Source organism: Apteryx mantelli, chromosome 19 (genome assembly GCF_036417845.1).
Source record: "Apteryx mantelli isolate bAptMan1 chromosome 19, bAptMan1.hap1, whole genome shotgun sequence".
Classification (NCBI taxonomy): domain Eukaryota; kingdom Metazoa; phylum Chordata; class Aves; order Apterygiformes; family Apterygidae; genus Apteryx; species Apteryx mantelli.
In genome coordinates, this window is record NC_089996.1 from 12,518,511 (window position 1) to 12,533,296 (window position 14,786).

Below are 14,786 nucleotides of genomic sequence, written 5' to 3' on the forward strand. Positions count from 1 at the left end.
CAAGTGGAGTGAACAATGTCTGAATGCTAATGTTATGGTAAATGGTGATCGCCCGGATTTTCAGGAACCACTACAATTGCTTGCGACATCTAATCAACCCTGTCACCCCGGGGGTGAGTATAGCCATTGCAGTCTGAAGTTAGTAAGTTTGACCATGCCTAATATGTAGCAACATCATACAGGGAGCTGTTTGTACACTACTTGCCGTGATGGGACTTGAGCTTTAACTGGGTATGTCAGGCACTTCTGAAACAGAAAATCCAAAAGTAAAAAAAGGTTATCAAAAGGTGCATAAGCTAATACCTAGCATCTTTTCTAGTCCTTTTCCACTGATAATGCTCTGTAACCATGTCTTACAGGACAGAGATAGCAGAAGAGCAAAGCTGAAAATAAATGAGAGACATGTGTGGGCTTGAATTGGAACAACAGTTAAGGAAAAAGTGACCTTGCTGTCATTTCATATATTTCTTGTCTTGTTTAATTTAAGGAGGCACATTCTAAAAAAAGCATGTTTTGGTGTTTCTGTTGTCTCTGTGTTTCTCATCCTGTGCTGGTGATTTACTGTGTGCAGCCCGGTGCTGTAAGCAATTGCTCCTCTGCTCAGGCACATGTGTCCTGCTGGCACAAGGCTGGAGCCACGCATGGTGCTCGCTTTAGACCTGCTCTTCAGAGAATGGGGTTCTCTAACAGCAGAGCTATTTATGCAGGTGGAGCAGAATTCAAAGCTTGGGAGTAAATTAACCGGGTGGGCTTGAACACTTGACATGCCTGGGAAATAGGAAATAGATGAGCAACTGAAATGATGGAAGTAGCCCCCTCCTAGCCCCTTGCAGCCGTGAATTTCAGACAATGCAGGAAGAGAAAACTTTTTTGAAGCAAAACTGAAGATGCGTCAGCATTTTGGGTGTGCAAATAATGCTGCAGCCCAGTAAACCCAGTTACTGTATCATCTCTGCTAGAGCCGTGCGTCCTCGAGATGGATCCTAGCCAAAGTTACAGCAGTGCCCTCTGTTCAGTGCTGCACTTGAAATCTACTGTGAGGCTATTTGGGTTGAGGAAAACATCTACTTCTTTCTTGGCTTGGATGTAATACTGTGGATATAATACCTTTGGTGTGGGTCTCCTCCAGGTGCAGCTACAACAGTTAGTACACAGAAAGACCTGTGACAGAATTAAACAAGACAACCACAGTGTATATCCTTAGATACACTCACTATGGGGGTTAAGAAAGCTTTAGTTTCCCTCCTGATTAGTTCTTCTCCACTAGTTCTACTCCTCCCTCTCCCAGGGCCGCAGCACTGACAGCTTATGCTTCCTGCTGCTGCACAGTGCCATGTCTTCTCTCTGCTTTCTCCAAAGCTAGAGGAAACTGCAGCAGTGTTCGGCAGCTGGGAGCACTCGTGTGCACATTGCAGCCCGGCACAGCAGGGCGCTCTCACGTGGAAGCCTGCTCTTACGCAGAGAAAGAGCAAAACTCCCCCAAAAACGTCAGTGCATCTTCACCATGGCGAAGCTCCTCTGAGAGGCGCTTGCTACCAGAGTCCAAGTCACGATACTTCGCACCGGACAGACTTCGCTGCCTTATGAGGGATCATCTCCCCTTGGTGTTCATCATAGCAAGAGTCTGGAAGGCACCTGCAAAGCATGTTTATTTCTAAACAATTTCTTCTGATCCACCATAATTTTTACAGTTTTATAGTTTTACTGTGTAGTGAAATAGTATTTATACATATAAACCTCTCTTAGCAAAACATGAAAAAAGGTCTGGTGAAAAAGGAGAAGGCTCTTAATGTCCAAAACTGGCATGAGAAAAAGCAGGAGAGCTGCCATTCGCAGCTTGCGGCGCTTATGGGAGTTTGCTTGTGGGAGTTTTCTCGGAGCAAGTACTGAAGGATGTAGCTCGCAGGGTCTTTGTGCTTTGTTTCTCCAGCTGTTTCAGCCTGTTCTCATTGTTCCACTGAACTAATGCCCATGAAATATTGAACAGGTAAATGGGAACTTCAGCAAAATGATGAGCCGAGATCAGGCTCTCTTGTAGCTTCTTTATCTTTGTGTTATATATTCATAACGCTCGTTAAGTTTCACCTGTTATTCCCCCAGAAACAAGAATTGCCACTATTTTATTACTATGAGAAAACTCAGTGTGACAGCCAGTGCTGATGCTTCTGTTGTATCGCCTGTTTGCTGTGTGTCCTTACCCGCGAGTAAGGAATGGCACAGAGAGGGACTTGCAGAGGGAGAGAGCAGCTTCAGTTAGCGGAGAGAGATACAAAAGGGGACTTGGCAAAGGGAAGAGAGAATTAATTGAGGGACTATCATCATTCTTGATGATAGTAAATCATCTTGTAATGATCGTAAGTTAGTACTTTGCTGAAACTCATTGCATTGAAATGCCTCTTAAGAAATGCTTTTAGCCCCAAAGCCATATTAATATTTAAAGTGTTTTTCTCCAGCAGTGCAACAGCTGTGCAATGTGAAATAGAAGACATTTTTCTCTCTTTCCCTGGGCAGCTCTAAAGCATCAAGCGGTAAATAGAGAAGAAGGGAGGGGAAAAAAAAAAGAAAAAAGAAAAGTTTTGTTTCTGGCATGGCGCTTATCTAAAACACAGAATATTAATCCTGGCCAAAATCTCCTCCATGGCTATAGATTTTGATGTTAACAAAACTTTGTATATCACTGAAATGCACTCAAATATTCAGACCTTAAAAATAAATTACTCTAGGCAGAAAGCATTCTTGAAAACCTTCGTTTCTGCAGCTGGACCACTGAAATGCAACTCAGATCCATCCACTGTTGAAACATAAGCTGAACTTCTATCATTTAGAGTACATATAAATATCTGTAAATATATAAATATATAAAAATAGATACAAATCTATTAAGTTTATTTCTTTGTTTTGATTTGCTTTGAAATGGAGTTTGTTGCAGGGTTGTTGCCTTGAGACTAAAATTTTGTTTTTCACAATTGGAAAGTAAATGTGCCTGCATGGTTGGCAGGGGTGAATGAAAGCAAGCTATGGCCCACCATGGTGTCCCAAGGTGCCTCTTGCCCTCAGACTTTAGCCTGGTCCTTCTTAGAAACGGCAATAAATTTGAGGATTGAAAAGAACAGAGTACGCCACATGGCTTGGAACTACACCCTGAAGGCTCAGGCGGAATCTGCTATACACAATTCATATCTTAAGCTTTTCTCCGTAACCACAGGCACTGGAACCGTGTTTTCTAAATGAAAGCTGAAATTCTGGTTTCTTCATGTGGCTCTAGGAGGTGAGTGATAGCAGTTCAATCATAATCCATAGCAGACAGTATTTTTAATACCAGCTTGTTGGCCTCTTCTGTGTTATCAAGGAAGTGAAGTATAGTTATGAGTTACCCAAATTTACTTTGGTAACAATAGAAAAAAAATGTTTGAGTACCAGAACGACTTTAGTCCTGTGGAAGCCAGGAATTCACTGGATGACTTCCATGGGTAAGATTTACTCATATTTTACAGAATGGGGCCCCGAATATTTATTTTCTAATCACATATTTTTAAACAAGTTATTTTTCAGGCTCAAGGACTCTAATTATTTTGAATAAATGATATTTGGCTGTTGTGTTGTCTGAGAGTTTCCTTTTCTGTGACCTGATACATTTGAACTGAGCTTCACGCAATACTATAGAGCTGTAGCCTAAATAGTAGCAGTAGCTAGTATAGAATAGTACAATGAGGACAGTATAGAATAATCTCATATAGACTAGAATAGAATAGAATAGACTGGAATAGAATAGAAACAAATCAAACCTACAGCTGCGCAGTATGGCTGTGAACAATTCTCTGTAAGTACAGCCACAGGTTCTAGCCGGTATGTGAACAAAAGAGCAGTCTCCTGACACTCTTACTTTGTTTTCTGTGCAGAAGTCTGTCCTTATTTAACCCTAAATACCTGTGAGTTGCTTCTAGGAAGATTTTTCTTTGTGAACATAACTTTTCAGAAGTTTTTTTTTTTAAGTCATTGCAGTTTCATTTTTAGAAAGGCGAGGCACCCAACACACTCTACTCTGAGGAGGGCTCTTTGATGGATTGGGATACTGCATGAATGATAAATACGTCTGCAGACTCAGAGTAAATATTCAATGGCATGTAACTAAGGTATAAAGGAGTAAATTTTATACAAGTTGGCCACAGGCGCCTTGTCATTTCCCAGTAAATTAAAGGGTCTTCCATTGGACCCATAAATTTATCGTACTAGTATTCTTCCATGACTACAGAAACAGACTGACCCTGTTTTGTTGGCATGTTTCATTCCCTACAGATAACAAGAGTCTGGGGCTGCTCCTGTGTGTGCCACAGCGCCAATAAATTGAGCACAAACCCCATTTTTGCTGCTGTTCCTGTTGCTGCTGCTCAGTGTTAGTCTTTCTCTTTGACTGTTTTTTTTTTCCAGCACCTTGGTCAGATTCTTTGCCAGAAAAAAAGTGTTCTCATGTGCTCTGCCAATTACTTATAGACTTAGAAGCCATGTTTTGATGTTGGAAGCATTGCAGGAGGATGGAAATCTCTCTTCCATTATGAATCACATGATAGGTGATCCACAGAGGCTGTGACAACCGTCACAGTAATCATCAGGCTTTTTCTGTTGGGGTGAGTTTTGGCCAAAAGTAAAGCTGGCCACCAAAACCTAAGCAATCTGCTGGTTGAACTGGGTAAATCCTATATACTAAGACTATAAATCTTGAATAACCAGGACAAGCTGCTTGAAGTTTATCATTGACCTTGGGACTATCCCCATAAAGTATATGGGAAGGAGAAAAGTACATCCTGATTGCATTAGGTGAATTATTGGTCTTTATGGGTTTCTGGACAGCAGAAGTGCTATATATCTGATCATCCAGGGATTTTGTGGACTAGATTCTGGTCTCATTTTTATAGGCACATATTCAGTCACACCAAAAGAGTTCAAGAGTTCAAGTATATTCTGACGTTTGGAGCATTTTGCTGAATACATTTTTTGCAGCCACTCAATGGTTGCTCTTTATTCTGCAAAAATCATTCTGAAGCAATGTTCTGCTCCAGTGACTCTGTCTTTGGTCTAAGATCTCCTGTGTCTAAAGTTGTCTTACTGGCTTTGATAAAGGTATGTTTAGGATGCTTTGTTATATGCACTGTGCAAAAAGAGAGATGCCCAAATGGATCCTTAGATCCAAATCCCCCCAAATTTGGAAAAATTGTGCTTCAACTGATTGTCATTTCCTGAAATGTCCTGAAGAAAAGACAGGAACTACTGAAATGAGCCTGAGATTTGGAAAAACTCTAGTGCTTCAAACTCTTTGTTTCATGTTGAGCCTACACTGGGCTAGACATGCCTGTTTGATAGAATAAGGATAGTTGCGTTAGCTCAAAGTTCATTGAACCTTTTCTGCTTTTTACTGGTTTTCGTTTTAATACACATCTTCACCCCAAGACCTGAAAAAGGATTAAAATGCCAGAAAGGAGACAGATCACTCAGCATTTCTAATCACATACCAGAAATCTCAAGACACATAGTTCTCACAAGTTCTTCTGGTCTTTGTAGATCATAAAAGGCTCAGATAACCTTCTGAAGTCCACTCTGATCTCTTTAGTCATTAAAAATTAAAGTTTTTACTGAGAATCTAAGCTGGATTCCCACTCCAATGATCACATTCAGTCAATCCAGTTTTCCTCTGCAGTTTCAGACGATGTTATTTTTGCATTTATTCATTAAGGCAGAGTAACAGAAGTCTTCATTCAAAAGAAAATTCTAACAGGGCTCTAACTATTGCAAAAAAAATGCTGAAAACTACTGCAGGGAAATAAGTTTCCCTATACATTATTTAATTTCATATTGTCTTATAAATTTGCTTTGTTTTACTCATGTGTGTTCCCTTTTCACAAATACTTTAGAGAAGCAGTGCTGTCCTCGTGAATAGAAGAGTATACTCACCTGTTTGGGCTCCATAAGAAGCAAGCGAATACTAGATCGTCTAAACTACAAATGGGTGAATTCCATTTACTTGCATTTTCCATTACCTTCACTACTTTGAAAGTGGATTTCAAATAAAGTAAGTCACTGACCTGCTTTCAGTGACACTGCTGGAAATTCCAGTCTTAGTAAGTAAGTACTTCTCGTGCATGTTCTCCTGGAAGGTAATGTAGCCTAGTAGAAATAGACAATTAGTTAAATTGCCAGATTGCTTAGTTACGATAGTATAACTACTTCATATGCCATTTATCTGGGTTTGATCAAATCTTTTAATGTTGGCTTTGCCAAGGAAGTTGATGCTTTTGGAAATTCCAGTGCTTGTCTTTTTTCCCCTAGTTATTGCATGTTTAAATTAAAGTTGATATTATTCATCTACCCTGTTTATAGAGGGGTACTATGTTTCAGGCCCCAGGCACAGACAGCCTTCTCAGTACAGGTTCATACAGCACCTAGCACCTATTCTCCCAAGATATTAAAGATAATAAATATTATAAGATAATGGCAAGCCACAAAGAGTGATGCTTTTACCATATAGTTAGTCTGCGCCTTACAGTTTGGGGATCCTGAAGATAGCTCAAATGGGATCCATTCTGAGAGGGAAGAACTTCTGCAGATGCACAAAATCTTTCCTTAGGATCTCTGTTTGAATGATGGACAGAGTAAAGCCATAAGCTGCTACAGTTTGCTGTGTAGAGGCTTTCAAACATTTCTTTCTGGAGTAATTGGGCGCACACACATAACCAGAACCTCACTAACATCCACATTCACAGCAATCTTGGATCCAAAGGGGAAAAAATCAGCCATTGTCTATAGGTCTTTTTTTTTTTTTTTAAAGGCAACTTTATTTCAATCGTCTGAGCTGGGCATTTTAAGAAAAGGGAGTAAAATAACGAGGAGGAGCAGGAGGGATGTAGGGAGCATATTTTGAGAGGAGAGGCAAAGTTGCCATTGAGCGCTGTGATGCAATTTGTATGCAGAAACAGTGGCATCTAGTGGACACTTACTTCATTCGCAAATGCGTGTATCCACCGCTCAGGGCCCCGTTCCAATTTCCCATGAGAAGAGACAAAGTGTTATCAGACATACTGAATATAAAACAAGTCAGACAACAATAAAAGCTAGTGATATGTTTATCTCTGTCATAGACGAAAGATTTTCCTGGGCCTGTTGTAATCCGTTTATGTAAAAGCATTTGGAAATCAACTATTTTGCCAATTTTCCCATCTTCAGTAGGCAACTTTCTGAACACTTGTTCTTCCTGTTTTAATTATATTTCAGCCCTTGCATGGCTTTAATATGTAAATTCTATTTACTTAGTGTCACATAGATTAGCATAAATCTTCACCCAGTAGGGAAGCCAATGGTTTGCATGCATGTATAAGTCTAGCATTTTTCACCAAGATTTTAGACATGGGCAAAAAGAAACCTCCAACTAATCCTTGCACATGCTTATTTAGTTCAATTTTAGATAATTTCAAGCACAGAGAGGCTTTCAAAGAAAGATCCGTGTAGAGGAATAGAATAAAAACACAGTGGAGCACCCACACTGAAGAGCTTTAGAAAAAGCTTAATTATAGAATTTCTGTAGATACAGCTAAGTATGTTTATGCAGTGTTAACCTTTTATGTAAATTGATATAAGAGTTTTTCACTGCTAAGTCATTGTAAATGCTTGAGCTAATTGCATTTACACCTGACCCTAAGATCCTGTTCTTTTATAAGCCCATTGGATTACACGTAAAACACTATGTATTTTATGGACATACAGAAATAACGTATAATAAGCAGGATGAGGGGTTGCTACATCTGTGGCAATAGTCTAGAGTGGTCTCTTGCCTTCCCTCTCCCTTTAAGTTGCAGAGCTCGCTAGTGCTGAACAAGCTTTGGAAAGTCTGCTGTGATGTGGCTGCCTTCATCTTCTTTGGCCTCCTCTCCAGGTAGGGCGAAGTAAACAGTTCCTCTGTTTACCTGCAGGACCCAAATTAATTTACATGAGGGGAGTACTTGGCTTCTTAAATCTGGTGGAAGAGCTGGATGTCTGGAAACGTCTTGACTGTGTTCTTTGTCCTCACAGGTCTGCAGAGGCACTGATGTGCTTCAGTTTAGTTTTCTCTTTCTTTCTTTACCCTCATGATTTTCTGTCCTCTGTCTTTTTCTTTTTATTTTCTCCCCCCTTATTCTTTATGTTTCAAACTTTCCTATATAACATATGCTAATTTTTTCATCTCTGCAGAGAAGGAGATACTTCAATGATCAGTTCCACCATAAAACAGGAGTGTAGATACTTGTGAGAGAGTTTACTTTTGTAAAGAAGCTTAAATGTTGGAATTCTAGAAAGGCTGGTGAATTTTTTATTTGAATCTGAGTGCAAACATGGGTTGGCTCTTCAGCCTTTTGGCTAGATGAATTGGCCTGAGACAAAGGAGGGCTAAAGAATATTAACACCATGCCAAATTTTTTTTCCCCTTACAAAGTGGGAGAGAGCAGGGACCTATAAGTACTTCACCTTTCTATGTTCTTATTTTTCTCCTTGCAAACTAAAGATAATAATTCTTAACCTTTCTTTAGAGATACCTATGATATCTTCCTAATGTGGAAAAGCAAGCTTAAAAAGAATAAACAACCTCTACTCCCTGTGTTTGCACCAGGATTAGCTCAGTGTTACTGTGGTAGACCTAAAAGCTACTGGATTACCTTACTAGTTATCTAACTCATGAGTGACTATAACTAGGTGGGAGTTCTATTATTTCAGTGAAGTACTTAAACCCACTTTCACTGGATAAAACTAGGCATAATTGAGACTGGCATGAATTTTTTTGCTGAGTAAGAGAGACCAGAGCCAGGATTTCCCTTAATGACTTTAACTTCAATGGAGATATGCAAATGGAGATCTATATGGCATAGAGTATTATGAATGAAGCACACAATAGCAGCCTGATTACATTCTTTTACACTCCCAGATTTAATCTGTGATTTCATCTTGAGAGTAGTGGAAGGTAAACCTTTGATGTTTTGAGATTTAAATTATTTCCTTGGAGTCATCTAGGAAAGCTCTTACTGGAAAGAATATATACTAGGACTGTTGATCTATTTCAGCCTACCAGATGCTCTGTTACTGCAGTAGCTACCTTATATATCTTCATAAAATTGTTTTTTATTTTGCTACCTGTCATTAGGTTCTTAGAGTGACTGCAGTGGTGAACTCTGAAAGTTACTTTGGTCTGTCCATAACTAATTCTATTGCAATTACAAATCACAAAAGTCATTCAAGACCCATCAAGACCTTTCTCATGTTGTTTTGCAGATATCATATATTTATCATCTGACTTTATAAGCAATTCTGTTCCAAGGTATAAGTTATAAAGGCACACTGACAGAAAAGGGGTGGCTGGATACATGTGGCTGAGCTGGCAGAATTATAAAGGAAAGGGAGAAGTTGTGCAAAGAAACTACAAAACAATTAGATTGCACCTTCTTCCTTCCCAGTTGCTGATTCTAGTAAGTCCTCTAATGTTTCCTTGAGACTCTGCAATACTGAGCCTCACTTTGAGTGATTTTTATTAGCACATAGTATGGGAGTCCAGGGTAACAAAATCAGCTGAAAATGGATTTGAGTCAAGCGTTTATTATGAAACAATACATGAAATACTCATCAGGCAATTAAACATAGATTAGCGTTGCATAAATGTTATATCTACTAATTAAGGTTTCCTCCAAAGTCCAGAAGGGTGACATTTTCTCCATGTTTATATTTTCCAATTTTCTACAGTCCTTCCTGTTATGCTCCTTTTGCTTCAGATAGATAGTCTAAAGCTGTACCCTTAAAAAATATATTCTAATGCTTTTAGAATAACTGATTGGTGATTTATTCTTACCCATAACTCAGATCTTGGGGGAAACCTGTGATCTTTTTATTCATGCATGCAATCATTATTTTCTCTACAGGTAGAAAACATATGGTGGTGTATAATATATCTAGCCATTTATGGTTGAAAGCCTTGCTAAATCACTAGGATTGCACAGTATTCCAAAGAGGTTCAGCTCTACAGTTAGCACATAGCCAGTGCAGGAATAATCTTGTCCACCTTAACACAAAGCACATATCCTCTTAAATGCACATGAAGAGATCTGCAGAAAAAGTGGAAAATATAGTTAAAACACATAAATACATTGGCTATATTATTCACACATGAAGGGCTTCAAATCATTTAAGCACTTCTCTAACATTAATTCTTCACAATAGCCTGTGAGCAGGGTAGGACTCAGACAGCTTTCAACTGTGTCTCAGCTGGAAGATTTTTTGAAAACTGCCAACTTACCTCCTAGGGCTAAGTTTGGGAATTCTATGTTTTTGTTTTAAATAAGTTTCAGACCTACCGCCTACTGTGCATTAGCATAGCTCTATTGAAGTCTGTCCCAATATCCACATTTTCAAAATTATTCAGATATGTACAGGTACAGATAGATGCCCAGTAGGATCTTACTCAGATTAACTTTGTGACTTTCAAATCAGATCAGTCCTGACAGACGCTATCTCCATATTCTAGTGCTTACTTTTTTTTTGAAAATATGGCCCTAAATCTTCAGTTTTTATGTCACAAAGTTAACTATGAGATTGTGAATAGACTGTAAACTGATGTACTAATATATTGTTCAGTCTTTAGAGAGCCAGGACCAATGGGAAAAGGTAAATTAAGCCTGAATATAATCTCTGCTGAGTATTAAGCAGGTGGCTAATGGTGATAATTCAAACTTATCCCAGCTGAACATATCTTATCTGTTTAGAGACTGTAAGAAAAAGCCTGTTATAAAAATATACAGATGTGCATATATCTTCTCTTTTAGCATCACAGGTGGCTACGGGTAACTGGAAGAGTTTAAGAGGATCAATACTTATATTTTACAAACCTATGCCTGCCTTACCCCCAAAACATCAGTTTCTGAATGTAGTGATGAGCTGATGTAACTGCATGCAAAACCACAGAGGGAAAAAAGGATGACCATGTCACAAACCTAGTGTACATGATGTACTACTGGGATGTGTCATGTTGTCACAGATTGGCTTGTGAGTAGTACCTGCTTTCTGGGCTGCACTTTGGAGTATATTTTCCCATTGAACTCTAGCTCTATCATGCATATGATAAACAGAGGCAATAAAGCAAATTATGTTCTCTTGCACTGATGTTGAAAACCAGGAACAGAACTAATAACCCATGAAAGCACTATGGAAATGCTCTGTGTTAATGTTTACTCTACGAGCATGTGTACTAACTAAATACTGAATTCCATTTAAAAAATCAGCAGCCAGCAAACTGTTATAGCTGTGAGAATGTAAAACAAGCTCAACTCCTAACGGAATCAGGCTGTATCTGAGATATCTTAAGGATGACAACTATGAGTTTAATCCTGCCACGGTCCCACTGAGAGCTAAGTGAACAAGTACAAAAAGATGAGTTGGAAAAGGAGCACGAGCAGACAGGAAAGAATCAGGAGCAATTTCAAGGAACATTAATAATAATGTTGTGCAGTAACCAACTTATACCCATATAGCAGAGAAATGCATAACCAAATGTTTCATTAGCATGAGCAGAGCTACAGTGATGCATCTGATGTTTTAAAACACTTATGTTCCCTGCCATTGCCAGACACCTTTTCAGCCCAAGATGCTTCTTCCAGCCACTGGTGCTTCTCTCCCCTTACAGTTTGTGGCTCTATCTTTTATTAGGAAGGAAGAAATGTGCACTGTAAAAATATATAAAAATACCAATTATGGGGCAGGTAAATCCGTTAGATTGGATGGACTAAATCCCTGTTGCAGTGTGGGAAGCAATGCGGATTTAACCAGTGTTCAAGGAATTGTTCTTCTGATCTCTGCTCCAAGCGCTGGAGGTAAAGCATATGCTCCTATTCAAAGAAAATAAAACGTCATTTAATTATGTAACCATTCATGTCTGATGTCAGCTCAATGAACCAGTAGAATTTTATAGTTTATATAAAAGGACTGAATTTACCCCTGAAAATTAAGTTGAATGAAATGGGGCTGCCAATCAGTTTGCCCAAACCTCAGCGATGTTAGCAATATTTAAAGAATGACACCAACAACCAGGTTAGCCTCCACTTCTTTTCTTCCCTGAAGGGTTACTGAGAATCCCTAGGTAGTAAAACAATCTCCTTAGATGCTATAGGAATGGATAAATGCTTGGTTTTCACATTTTCTTCCCCACAGAATAGGGGTTAACGATCCTGCCTGTAGAACTTGCTGGTGATGCTCTTTGAGCTGACCAGAGGTTTGCTGGATGGCAGTGTTAGTGTCCTGCCTCTCACTGTGGGGCACTTGGCCCAAATCCCTTGGTGAGACTACATTGTGAACCTGCAGAAAATAGGCCTACGTGACTGAGATGATGCCACATGACAAAAAGCAGGGTCTTGGTCAAAGTAAGATTAAAATACATTGTTAACATAAATGACATTTTTTAAATAATAAAAGATGGCTCCTCTTGCTGTCTGTAGCTGAATAGGCTTTTTGATTCAAACTGCACCGTAGAAGTCAAACAGCATCACAAAGAATTACAAATTAAATTCTCCAGCCCAGCATGATCTGGCCTAGTTCAAACAGCTTTTGCTTAAAATAGATGAACAGAGGTAGGTTCATCCCAGCATTAATTTCGTCTTGCTACAAAGAATCCATACAAAATCAGTTTTTCTCCTTGTGCCTGTTGCAGGACTGTGCACAGGGATACAGCAGGCATGGTCCTTTATTTGGAAGGGAAAATCTCCATGTTCCACATGGGGAACAGATTTTTATCAGACGACAGTTCCTTTTCTACTGAAAACCTTGACATTTAATGAAAAAACAAGTACTCTTGTGTTTGGGTTTTCCTACACAAAGCCAGTTTTGTCAGATAAAAAAAAGAATAGGTTGGAATTTCTCATCTAAAAAAAGTCCCAAAAAAGTATTTACTACTAATCCTAGTAGTATGGAAAGTGGCCAGAACAGAGCAGCAGAGGTCAGGAATCAAATTCTTCTCTAGCCGTAGCTCCTTTTACTCCCCACCTGTATGCACGTAACTTCCTATAGCACAGGATTTAACTCAATCCAGCTTCTCTACTGTTTTATTTATGTTTAATATATTTACTATATAAAGCATCATATAATCATGGTGATATATTCTTGGTGGTATATTGAGTATAACCATGGATGGGAACTGTACTGCTAATTTGCAAAAACTTTGCAAGGCTCATTTAACAACAGTTTGGAAACTAACCTCATCCTGAATGTTGTGGTTAACAGTGAAGTCCAGGCCTACTGTTTTTTGGCTCTGTTTTACGGTCTTAATTGAACAAGGTTGTTAACAAGCATGGTGCAATATTCTTGTGACAGCTTTGATTTGTTGTGGCCATCACAGCTGACAAAGGAGAAGTGTGTACATCAGAAGTGGTGTAGGGTCAGCCACCCACAACTGCCAGGTGGATTCTTTTTGGCTGGTATACAATAACCATTGGAAAGGGAAAACCACTAGCTGTCTCCACAAGCCTGGCACACATTGAGTTCAATCCTGCAAGGTGCGTAGCCCTCTTAATGTCCTACGCAGTTCAGAAGGGTTCAGCACCTTGCTAAACTGAGCCCCTCACGTTCATCACACTTGCACAGTCTATTGTGTGTTTTCTGGCTTCTGTGGTTTTAGCCTCTTCAGAACCATGTAATTTTAGCACAGTTTATTTACTTTGGAAAGAAATATGCAGTAATTTTAAAATACCTTAAGTAGCTCTTGAGAAGTGCAGAATTATATGTTACATCTTTTCAAAGCAAGGAAAACAAAAGGCTCCTAACTTCATTTGCTTTTTCTTTTGTTGTAATGAGGTTTAGAAATCAATAAATATTAATATTAAATGCAAAAACAATGCTGTTGCATTATGCTTGCAACTAAAAACTTGTGCAATATCATAACAAACCATCCTGTCTGTAGCATTCATAAAAAAGTGAATGAAAGAAAGTGATTTTAAAAGCTGGTTGAGAAGTACCTCAATCTCCACACTGACCACTGACACCTGCATCTCCTTTCTGCCTTGAGTGCAGAATGTACTGCAAGCAGAAGACCATTTCCTGTTATTTTAATTTTTTCAGGAACAACCCAATGAACTCCGCATTTCTACAAATGAAAAGGCACTTTCTTCTCAATAATTTAATCTGCATTTTTGAACTGTGATACCTTTAGATGATAAATAATTCCACATTCTGCAAGCATACATTTCTTGAGCAATATTCAGCATTTACAGAATGCTACTTAACAGTAATTGAAGAATGCAAAGGGGTTTAAAAATATTCCACAGAAGAATTCAACTGTTTAAAAGGGTGATATTTGTAACTAATTGCACTTACTGCTTGGAATTATATTTATAAAAATCCAATATTAAGCACAAATGACACTTTTTTACTTAGTTTACTTTCAAAATAAATATCATAAATCACCCTCATTGGCTCATCAGGGAAACCAGCTTTTCTTGGTCTGTCTTCACGACGAGTTCTCAGAATCTGTTTGGCTTCCTTTTCATTCAAAATTGGTGAAGTGTCTAAAGATGCAAAAGCAGAGATTAAATATGAAATTACTGAAAAGTTAATATTTTATCTTTCAGTTGTAAAATGAAATGTCTCTACACCTGATTTCTGTCTATATACAAAGTGTTCTTTCATTACAGCCCCTTCCCAGGGGGTATTGCGTTCCAGGAGATATGAGCGGAATTTTAAACCATTTTTTATTCTTGCTCTTTCTATAGTCTAGTTCTGGCAGGATGAAGCAAACC